Below are 12,814 nucleotides of genomic sequence, written 5' to 3'. Positions count from 1 at the left end.
CTGGTACTTGTACTTCCTGTATATAGCTCCACATTGATCTGGTACTTCCTGTATATAGCTCCACATTGATCTGGTAGTGGTACTTCCTGTATATAGCTCCACATTGATATGGGACTGGTACTTCCTGTATATAGCTCCACATTGATCTGGTACTGGTACTTCCTGTATATAGCTCCACGTTGATCTGGCACTGGTACTTCCTGTATATAGCTCCACATTGATATGGGACTGGTACTTCCTGTATATAGCTCCACATTGATCTGGTACTGGTACTTCCTGTATATAGCTCCACATTGATCTGGTACTGGTACTTCCGGTATATAGCTCCACATTGATCTGGTACTGGTACTTCCTGTATATAGCTCCACATTGATCTGGTACGTCCTGTATATAGCTCCACGTTGATCTGGCACTGGTACTTCCTGTATATAGCTCCACATTGATCTGGTACTGGTACTTCCTGTATATAACTCCACATTTATCTGGTACTTCCTGTATTTAGCTCCACATGGATCTGGTACTTCCTGTATGTAGCTCCACATTGATCTGGTACTTCCTGTATATAGTTCCACGTTGATCTGGCACTGGTACTTCCTGTATATAGCTCCACATTGATCTGGTACTGGTACTTCCTGTATATAGCTCCACATTGATCTGGTACTGGTACTTCCTGTATATAGCTCCACATTGATCTGGTAGTTGTACTTCCTGTATATAGCTCCACATTGATATGGGACTGGTATTTCCTGTATATAGCTTCACATTGATCTGGTACTTCCTGTATTTAGCTCCACATTGATCTGGTACTTCCTGTATATAGCTCCACATTGATCTGGCACTGGTATTTCCTGTATATAGCTCCACATTGATCTGGTACTGGTACTTCCTGTATATAACTCCACATTGATCTGGTACTTCCTGTATTTAGCTCCACATTGATCTGGTACTTCCTGTATGTAGCTCCACATTGATCTGGTACTTCCTGTATATAGCTCCACGTTGATCTGGCACTGGTACTTCCTGTATATAGCTCCACATTGATCTGGTACTGGTACTTCCTGTATATAGCTCCACATTGATCTGGTACTGGTACTTCCTGTATATAGCTCCACATTGATCTGGTAGTGGTTCTTCCTGTATATAGCTCCACATTGATATGGGACTGGTATTTCCTGTATATAGCTTCACATTGATCTGGTACTTCCTGTATTTAGCTCCACATTGATCTGGTACTTCCTGTATATAGCTCCACATTGATCTGGCACTGGTATTTCCTGTATATAGCTCCACATTGATCTGGTACTGGTACTTCCTGTATATAACTCCACATTGATCTGGTACTTCCTGTATTTAGCTCCACATTGATCTGGTACTTCCTGTATGTAGCTCCACATTGATCTGGTACTTCCTGTATATAGCTCCACGTTGATCTGGCACTGGTACTTCCTGTATATAGCTCCACATTGATCTGGTACTGGTACTTCCTGTATATAGCTCCACATTGATCTGGTACTTGTACTTCCTGTATATAGCTCCACATATATCTGGTACTTCCTGTATATAGCTCCACATTGATCTGTTAGTGGTACTTCCTGTATGTAGCTCCACATTGATATGGGACTGGTACTTCCTGTATATAGCTCCACATTGATCTGGTACTGGTACTTCCTGTATATAGCTCCACGTTGATCTGGCACTGGTACTTCCTGTATATAGCTCCACATTGATCTGGCACTGGTACTTCCTGTATATAGCTCCACATTGATCTGGTACTGGTACTTCCTGTATATAGCTCCACATTGATCTGGTAGTGGTACTTCCTGTATATAGCTCCACATTGATATGGGACTGGTATTTCCTGTATATAGCTCCAAATTGATCTGGCACTTGCACGGTCGTGGAAATTCAGTACTGAGAGAGACTTGGCCATTTATTCAAACAATCATCTTTATTTAATATTGATTAATTATTGCAGTAATGAAACATGTCAGCCCAACAGTCTTGACTGTCGGACCGAGTGCTTGCAAATTGGGCACCATAACCCACCCTGGGTTCATCCTGTCGTTTATTTGCATGGGGGGGGGGGGGGGGGATTCTAATCCTTCAGGCTAAGTTTCCCAGATGCAAGGATGAGAACAAACACTGACATTTTTGTTCTATCCCTCCAGGCTATCTCTATCTCGGGGACACACACAATCTCATCTGTAGAATGCAGGCCCAGTTAGACCGGAGACATATGTCTAACATGCACCACTAATGATAGACTGGAATGTGGCTGTTTTTTGTTTTTTCATCACCGAGACATCAATCAATTGTCAGCTTCAAGCTATCTCTTGTAAAACCAATGTCCTCGGCACCCAGACTAGCTGCAGGAAGCTAGAGTGGAAACCATAAAACTCAGCATTCGCAGGACAGAAATATCTTACTGTTTGTTTAGTAAATCATTGTTAAATATCCAACAAATCAGGTAAGTATGTACATTTTCTATCACAGTACTCCCTGCATATAGCTCCACATTAATTTGGTACTGGTACTCCCTGTATATACAGTTGAAGTCGGAAGTTTACATCCACTTAGGTTGGAGTCATTAAAACTCGATTTTCAACCACTCCACAAATTTCTTGTTAACAAACTATAGTTTTGTCGGTTAGGACATCTACTTTGTGCATGACACAAGTAATTTTTCCAACAATTGTTTACAGACAGATTATTTCACTTATAATTCACTGTATCACAATTCCAGTCGGTCTGAAGTTTACATACACTAAGTTGACTGTGCCTTTAAACAGCTTGGAAAATTCCAGAAAATTATGTCATGGCTTTAGAAGTTTCTGATAGGCTAATTGGCATCAACTGAGTCAATAGGAGATGTACCTGTGGATGTAATTCAAGGCTTACCTTCAAACTCAGTGCCTCTTTGCTTGACATCATGGGAAAATCAAAAGAAATCAGCCAAGACCTCAGAAAACAAATTGTAGACCTCCACAGGTCTGGTTCATCCCTGTGAGCAATTTCCAAACGCCTGAAGGTACCACGTTCATCTGTACAAAAATAGTACGCAAGTATAAACACCATGGGACCACGCAGCCGTCATACCGCTCAGGAAGGAGACGCGTTCTGTCTCCTAGAGATGAACATACTTTGGTGCGAAAAGTGCAAATCAATCCCAGAACAACAGCAAAGGACCTTGTGAAGATGCTGGAGGAAACGGGTACAAAAGTATCTATATCCACAGTTTAACGAGTCCTATATCGACATAACCTGAAAGGCTGCTCAGCAAGGAAGACGCCACTACTCCAAAACCGCCATAAAAAAAAGCCAGACTACGGTTTGCAACTGCACATGGGGACAAAGATCATACTTTTGGAGAAATGTCCTCTGGTCTGATGAAACAAAAATAGAACTGTTTGGCCATAATGACCATCGTTATGTTTGGAGGAAAAAGGGGGAGGCTTGCAAACCGAAGAACACCATCCCAACCGTGAAGCACGGGGGTGGCAGCATCATGTTGTGGGGATGCTTTGCTGCAGGAGCGACTGGTGCACTTCACAAAATAGGTGGCATCATGAGGCAGGAAATTATGTGGATATATTGAAGCAACATCTCAAGACATCAGTCAGGAAGTTAAAGCTTGGTCGCAAATGGATCTTCCAAATGGACAATGACCCCAAGCATACTTCCAAAGTTGTGGCAAAATGGCTTAAGGACAACGAAGTCAACGTATTGGAGTGGCCATCACAAAGCCCTGACCTCAATCCTATAGAAAATTTGTGGACAGAACTGAAAAAACGTGTGCGAGCAAGGAGGTCTACAAACCTGACTCATTTACAACAGCTCTGTCAGGAGGAATGGGCCAAAATTCACCCAACTTATTGTGGGAAGCTTATGGAAGGCTGCCCAAACTTTGACCCAAGTTAAACAATTTAAAGGCAATGCTACCAAATACTAATTGAGTGTATGTAAACTTCTGACCCACTGGGAATATGATGAAAGAAATAAAAACTGAAATAAATAATTCTTTCTACTATTATTCTGACATTTCACATTCTTAAAATAAAGTGGTGACCCTAACTGACCTAAGACAGGGAATTTCTACTAGGATTAAATGTCAGGAATTGTGAAAAACTGAGTTTAAATGTATTTGGCTAAAGGGTATGCAAACTTCTGACTTCAACTGTACACTGTTGATCAAAAGTTTTAGAACACCTACTCATTCAAGGGTTTTTCTTTATTTTTTAAAACTATTTTCTACATTGTAGAATAATAGTGAAGACATCAACACTATGAAATAATCATGTGGTAACCTAAAAAAGTGTTAAACAAATCAAAATACATTTTATATTTGAGTTTCTTCAAATAGCCACCCTTTGCCTTGATGACAGCTTTGCATCCTCTTAGCATTATTTCAACCAGCTTCACCTGGAATACTTTTCCAACAGTCTTGAAGGAGTTCCCACATATGCTGAGCACTTGTTGGCTGCTTTTCCTTCACTCTGTGGTCCGGCTCATCCCAAACCATCTCAATTTGGTTGAGGTTTGGGGATTGTGTAGGCCAGGTCATCTGATGCAGCACTTCATCACTCTCCTTCTTGGTAAAATAGCCCTTACACAGCCTGTAGGTGTGTTGGGTCATTGTCCTGTTGAAAAACAAATGATAGTCCCACTAAGCCCAAACCAAATGGGATGGCATATCACTACAGAATGCTGTGGGAGTCATGCTGGTTAAGTGTGTCTTGAATTCTGGAGAAGAACACTTTTAAAGTAGTCAACATCATTGAAAATTGTCCAAAATACAACAAAATCAAACTGATCATGCAAATGATTTTGAATTGTGATATAAGCTTGGTTAACATTACAGAAGTAACTCATCCACAATGTCTAAACAAAATAATCCTCAACGTGGCACAGTGAACCACAGCATTCTGCTTGTAGCTATATTATTTAATTAATTTATATATCTTCTAAATTTATTGTGGTACTATTTTATTTGTTATTTTGTATTATTTTTAAAACTGCATCGTTGGGAATCAAGCATTTCACATTATAGTCATTAAAGTCTACACAAGTTGTATTCGGCGCATGTGACAAGTCAAATTTGAACGTGATTTGATTGATGTCAAGACAGCAGAGAGTCTATTTATCACAGAGAGACTTCTCCACATTTTAGCTACAGTTGCATCAATATGTTCTGACCATGTCAGTTTACAATCCAGGGATTGTACTAAACTTGGACTAAACTCCAAGCAGTTTAGTCATCTCAAGAATATTTAGTTGAGGTTCATGGTTTGTCCCAAATACAATGCTTTTAGTTTTTTCATATATTTTGGACTAGCTTTTTACTTGCCACCTAAAATCAGTCTAAAACTGATTGTAGCTTTTTTTTTAAACAAAACATCTCCCACAGTCTTCTTATTGTCAATTTCTTTCCGACAATCATCAGTCATTTAAGTTAGTGCCATACATGTTGAATGCCCTTCCCTATAAGCGTGCTGAAGGGTCTGTAGCATGCTGATTGGTCGGCTGTTTGAACCAATAAAGGGTGCTTTGGTAGTGGAATTACTTTTTGCTTCTCTCCAGGCCTGAAGGCACACACTTTCCTGTAGGCTTAGATTGATGATATGGCAAATAGGAATGGCAATATAGTCCACTACCATGTTTGTTATTGGCCTGTCATGCATAAGGCCTGGAATCAATCAGATCAAGCTTTAACCAGCGATAGCCGACACCCGCATAGATTATTTTTTGGAGGTGTCAGAAGTGTAACTGTGGTGTCGGAGGTGCAACTGCCTTGGAGCTTTCAAATCGGTGAGCAGCTGCTCTTGACCAGTGGTGGAAAAAGTACTCAATTGTCATACTTGAGTAAAAGTAAAGATACCTTTTAATAGAAAATGACTCAAGTAAAAGTGAAAGTCACAGAGTAAAATACTAGTTGAGTAAAGGTCTAAAAGTATTTGGTTTTAAATATACTTGAAGTATCAAAAGTAAATGTAAATTGCTAAAAAATAAAAGTACAAGTATAAATAATTTCAAATTCCTTATATTAAGCAAAGCAGATGGCCACAAGTGCTATTTCTTCCATTTCTTTACAGATAACCTGGTGCTCTGGCCTGGTTTAGATCTTATCTGTCGGAAAGATATCAGTTTGTCTCTGTGAATGGTTTGTCCTCTGACAAATCAACTGTACATTTCAGTGTTCCTCAAGGTTCCGTTTTAGGACCACTATTGTTTTCACTATATATTTTACCTCTTGGGGATGTCATTCGAAAACATAATGTTAACTTTCACTGCTATGCGGATGACACACAGCTGTACATTTCAATGAAACATGGTGAAGCCCCAAAATTGCCCTCGCTAGAAGCCTGTGTTTCAGACATAAGGAAGTGGATGGCTGAAAACGTTCTACTTTTAAACTCGGACAAAACAGAGATGCTTGTTCTAGGTCCCAAGAAACAAAGAGATCTTCTGTTAAATCTGACAATTAATCTTGATGGTTGTAAAGTCGTCTCAAATAAAACTGTGAAGGACCTCGGCGTTACTCTGGACCCTGATCTCTCTTTTGACGAACATATCAAGACTGTTTCAAGGACAGCTTTTTTCCATCTACGTAACATTGCAAAAATCAGAAATTTTCTGTCCAAAAATGATGCAGAAGAATTAATCCATGCTTTTGTTACTTCTAGGTCAGACTACTGCAATGCTCTACTTTCCGGCTACCCGGATAAAGCACTAAATAAACTTCAGTTAGTGCTAAATATGGCTGCTGGAATCCTGACTAGAACCAAGAAATTTTATCATATTACTCCAATGTTAGCTTCCCTACACTGGCTTCCTATTAAGGCAAGGGCTGATTTCAAGGTTTTACTGTTAACCTATAAAGCGTTACATGGGCTTGCTCCTACCTATCTTTCCGAGTTGGTCCTGCCGTACATACCTACACGTACGCTACGGTCACAAGACGCAGGCCTCCTAATTGTCCCTAGAATTTCTAAGCAAACAGCTGGAGGCAGGGCTTTCTCCTATAGATCTCCATTTTTATGGAATGGTCTGCCTACCCATGTGAGAGACGCAGACTCGGTCTCAACCTTTAAGTCTTTACTGAAGACTTATCTCTTCAGTAGGTCATATGATTGAGTGTAGTCTGGCCCAGGAGTGTGAAGGTGAACGGAAAGGCTCTGGAGCAACGAACCGCCCTTGCTGTCTCTGCCTGGCCGGTTCCCCTCTCTCCACTGGGATTCTCTGCCTCTAACCCTATTACAGGGGCTGAGTCACTGGCTTACTGGTGCTCTTTCATGCCGTCCCTAGGAGGGGTGCGTCACTTGAGTGGGTTGAGTTACTGACGTGATCTTCCTGTCTGGGTTGGCGCCCCCCCTTGGTTTGTGCTGTGGTGGAGATCTTTGTGGGCTATACTCGGCCTTGTCTCAGGATTGTAAGTTGGTGGTTGAAGATATCCCTCTAGTGGTGCGGGGGCTGTGCTTTGGCAAAGTGGGTGGGGTTATATCCTTCCTGTTTGGCCCTGTCCAGGAGTATCATCGGATGGGGCCACAGTGTCTCCTGACCCCTCCTGTCTCAGCCTCCAGTATTTATGCTGCAGTAGTTTATGTGTCGGGGGGCTAGGGTCAGTTGGTTATATCTGAAGTACTTCTCCTGTCTTATCCAGTGTCCTGTGTGAATTTAAGTATGCTCTCTCTAATTCTCTCCTTCTCTCTTTCTTTCTCTCTCTCGGAGGACCTGAGCCCTAGGACCATGCGTCAGGACTACCGGGCATGATGACTCCTTGCTGTCCCCAGTCCACCTGTCCTTGCTGCTGTTCCAGTTTCAACTGTTCTGCCTGCGGTTATGGAACCCTGACCTGTCCACCGGACGTGCTACCTGTCCCAGACCTGCTGTTTTCAACTCTTAATGATCGGCTATGAAAAGCCAACTGACATTTATTCCTGATTATTATTTGACCATGCTGGTCATTTATGAACATTTTGAACATCTTGGCCATGTTCTGTTATAATCTCCACCCGGCACAGCCAGAAGAGGACTGGCCACCCCTCATAGCCTGGTTCCTCTCTAGGTTTCTTCCTAGGTTTTGGCCTTTCTAGGGAGTTTTTCCTAGCCGCCGTGCTTCTACACCTGCATTGCTTGCTGTTTGGGGTTTTAGGCTGGGTTTCTGTACAGCACTTCGAAATATTAGGTGATGTACGAAGGGCTATATAAAATAAACTTGATTTGATTTGATTTGCTCAATCCAACACTCAGACATCATTTACAAACAAAGCATGTGTTTAGTGAGTCCGCCAGATCAGAGGCAGTCGGGATGGCCAGGGATGTTCTCTTGATAAGTGCGTGAATTGGACCATTTTCCTGTCCTGCTAAGCATTCAAAATGTAACGAGTACTTTTGGGTGTCAGGGAAAAATGTATGGAGTAAAAAGTACATAATTTTCCTTACGAATGTAGTTAAAGTAAAAGTAAAAGTTGTCAAAAATATAAATATTAAAGGAACAGATACCCCCCCAAAAAACTACTTAAGTAGTACTTGAAAGTATTTTTACTTAAGTACTTTACACCACTGCTCTTGATCATTGCCACAACAACCCGTACGACTCGCAATAGAAGTTCAGAACGAGAGTATAGAAAAAAATACATTCACCAAAATAATGAGGATTTCTATCAGCCTAATCGAGTTGTAGACTACATCTCACATTCCAGTGTTCCAAATTGTAAACAAGGCACCATGGGATATCGTGCAGACAATGACAAGGTCCGCATTAGGTATAAATGCCAGGAGACGCTTGAGAATTTGACAACACAGTTCCACCTCCGACAAAACAACTGCTATGCTGATGTCATCTAAAGCGGATCTTATTGCTTTAAAATCATTAAAAGGATCAAACCCTTTAAAAAAAAAAATGTTCATCCAAAAAATGACATACCCAAATCTAACTGCCTGTAGCTCAGGACCTGAAGCAAGGATATGCTGATTCTTGATACCATTTGAAAGGAAACACTTTGAAGTTTGTGGAAATGTGAAATTAATGTAGGAGAATATAACATATTAGATATGGTAAAAGATTATGCAAAGAAAAAAACATGCATATTTATATTACATTTTTTCATCATCTTTGAAATGCCATAATGTAATATTCCAGGTTAGGTGCAATTTAGATTGCAATGTTTTAGACTGATTCAATGAACCATTGCATTTCTGTTCAAAATGTTGTATCAAGAGTGCCCAAATGTGCCTAATTGGTTTATCAATACATTTTCAAGTTCATAACTGTGCACTCTCCTCAAACAATAGCATGGTATTATTTCACTGTAATAGCTACTGTAAATTACTTATTAGTAACTGGAAGAAGCAATTTCATTGCAGCGTCTGGATGCTCCTAATTACACACATCAGACCAACAAATATGTTTTACATCTTCAACATAGATAGATAGAAATCACAACAAAACCTATTGTATGATACTATGTTATGCCCAGCCTTTGGAACTTTGGTTTTCCTAAATATGGCTACTATATAAACTCAGCAAAATAAGAAACGTCACATTTTCAGGACCCTGTCTTTCAAAAATAATTCGTAAAAATCCAAATAACTTCACAGATCTTCATTGTAAAGGGTTTAAACACTGTTTCCCGAACATGCACCTGTGGAACGGTTTTTAAGACACTAACAGCTTACAGACGGTAGGTAATTAAGGTCACAGTTATGAAAACGTAGGACACTAAAGAGGCCTTTCTACTGACTCTGAAAAACAACAAAAGAAAGATGCCCAGAGTCCCTGCTCATCTGCGTGAACGTGCCTTAGGCATGCTGCAAGGAGGCATGAGGACTGCAGATGTGGCCAGGACAATAAATTGCAATGTCCGTACTGTGAGACGCCTAAGACAGTGCTACAGGACGGACAGCTGATCGTCCTCGCAGTGGCAGACCACGTGTAACACCTGCACAGGATCGGTACATCCGAACATCACACCTGCGGGACAGGTACAGGATGGCAACAACAACTGCCCGAGTTACACCAGGAACGCACAATCCCTCCATCAGTGCTCAGACTGTCCGCAATAGGCTGAGAGAGGCTGGACTGAGGGCTTGTAGGCCTGTTGGAAGGCAGACATCACCGGCAACAACGTCGCCTATGGGCACAAACCCACCGTCACTGGACCAGACAGGACTGGCAAAAAGTGCTCTTCACTGACAAGTCGCGGTTTTGTCTCACCAGGGGTGATGGTCGGATTCGCGTTTATCATCGAAGGAATGAGCGTTACACCGAGGCCTGTACTCTGGAGCGGGATCGATTTGGAGGTGGAGGGTCCGTCATGGTCTGGGGCGGTGTGTCACAGCATCATCAGACTGAGCTTGTTGTCATTGCAGGCAATCTCAACGCTGTGCGTTACAGGGAAGACATCCTCCTCCCTCATGTGGTACCCTTCCTGCAGGCTCATCCTGACATGACCCTCCAGCATGACAATGCCACCAGCCATACTGCTCGTTCTGTGAGTGATTTCCTGCAAGACAGGAATGTCAGTGTTCTGCCATGGCCAGCGAAGAGCCCGGATTTCAATGCCAAAATGTGCAGAGCTGTCATCAAGGCAAAGGGTGGCTATTTGAAGAATCTCAAATATAAAATATTTTTTTATTTGTTTAAAACTTTTTGGGTTACTACATGATTCCATATGTGTTATTTCATAGTGTTGATGTCTTCACTATTATTATACAATGTAGAAATTAGTCAAATGAATGAGTAGGTGTACTGAAACATTTGACCGGAGGTGTATATCACTGTTTCACAGGGCGGCCTTTCATTTCGCCGGGCGGGACGTTTGGCAAAATGTTTGCAAAATTAGAGTACACCAACTTCTCCAGACACCACTACTCTCTCTCCCCCTCTGTCTCTCTCTCTCTGTATCTCTCTACCCCCATCTCTCTCTTTCTGTCTCTCTCTCTCTCTCCCTGTCTCTCTCTCTCTGTATCTCTCTACCCCTCTCTCTTTCTTTCTGTTTCTCTCTCTCTCACTCTCCCCCTCTGTCTATCTCTCTCTCTCTCTCTCTGTATCTCTCTACCCCCATCTCTCTCTTTCTGTCTCTCTCTCTCCCCCTGTCTCTCTCTCTCTGTATCTCTCTACCCCCTCTCTTTCTTTCTGTTTCTCTCTCTCTCACTCTCCCCCTCTGTCTCTCTCTCTCTGTATCTCTCTACCCCATCTCTCTCTTTCTGTCTCTCTCTCTCTCTCTCTCCCCCTCTGTCTCTCTCTCTCTGTATCTCTCTACCCCCTCTCTCTCTTTCTGTTTCTGTCTCTCTCTCCTCCTCTGTCTCTCTCTCTGTCTCTCTCTACCCCTCTCTCTCTTTCTGTTTCTCTCTCTCTCACTCTCCCCCTCTGTCTCTCTCCCTCTGTCTCTCTCTACCCCCTCTCTCTCTTTCTCTCTCTCTCACTCTCCCCCTCGCTCTGTCTCTCTCTACCCCCTCTCTCTCTTTCTGTCTCTCTCTCTGAGGAGAGAGATGATGATATTAGAGACATTTCCATCAGATTACACAAAAAATGACCAACCGCCCAGGTACAGTTAATTCCCCTGCTTGTGACAGGACCTGGCTACTGTAGCGGAAGATTTACAGCAATTGTGCTAAGCTAGCGATATGCTAGCTTTAATCATCTCCAAGCTGCATGCAGAGACATAAAAATGGTATTCGTTTGTCTGACTCTGGGTAAGTAGATAAATTACCTGAATCTCTAAATCTTGCACTATTCCTTTAAAACAAATAAAGAAACAGAAATGGAGAGATAACATCCTGCCAAATGTATGACCATATTAGAGACACATATTTCCCTCAGATTACACAGATCCACTTTTTTTTTTTTTTAAACAAACCCACTTTTGATAAACTCCCATATCTACTGGGTGAAATACCACAGTGTGCCATCACAGCAGCAATATTTGTGACCTGTTGCCACAAGAAAAGGGCAACCAGTGAAGAACAAACACCATTGTAAATACAACCTATATTTATGTTGATTTATTTTCCCTTGTGTACCTTAACCATTTGTACATTGTTAGAACACTGTATATATATAATATGACATTTGAAATGTCTTTATTCTTTTGGAACTTCTGTGAGTGTAATATTTACTGTTGTTCACTTATGTTGTTTATTCCACTTTTGTTTATCATTTACTTCACTTGCTTTGGCAATGTTTAACATATGTTGTCCGTGTCAATAAAGCCCCTTAAATTGAAATTGAATTGATGATGAGAAAGAGAGATAGTGAGAGAGATAGAAAGGAACAACTTAGGCCATCTGTCACGTAATTCATTTAGAAATGCTGTTAAAGCAGTCTACCCAGAGCTATTTCTGTTTCTGTTCAGACAGGAGCAATATGTCTCGCTGTGACAGCAGTTCAACACAGAGCTGTTTCTGTTCAGACAGAAGCTATATGTCTCGCTGTGACAGCAGTTCCATCACGGTGGATGTTATCGATCACAACATTCTTGTCAACCGGCTGGAGAAGTGGGTGGGAATCTCAACCTGGAGATGGGGTGATAAAGGGAGGAGAGAGAGAGAGAGAGAGAGAGAGAGAGAGAGAGAGAGAGAGAGAGAGAGAGAGAGACAGAGAGAGAGAGAGAGAGAGAGAGACACAGAGACAGAGACAGAGAGAGAGAGAGAAACAACAACAACCTAGGCCATCTGTCACATAGTTCATTTAGAAATGTTGCTGAGGCAGTTCATCCCAGAGCTGTTTCTATTTCTGTACCGACAGAGCGATTCATAAAGTATTCACACACCTTTACTTGTTTCATCATTTTATTGTGTGTCACATTCGTTGATG

The sequence above is a fragment of the Salvelinus alpinus genome, chromosome 31 (genome assembly GCF_045679555.1).
Source record: "Salvelinus alpinus chromosome 31, SLU_Salpinus.1, whole genome shotgun sequence".
NCBI classification, from domain to species: domain Eukaryota; kingdom Metazoa; phylum Chordata; class Actinopteri; order Salmoniformes; family Salmonidae; genus Salvelinus; species Salvelinus alpinus.
This window is presented reverse-complemented; position numbering follows the sequence as displayed.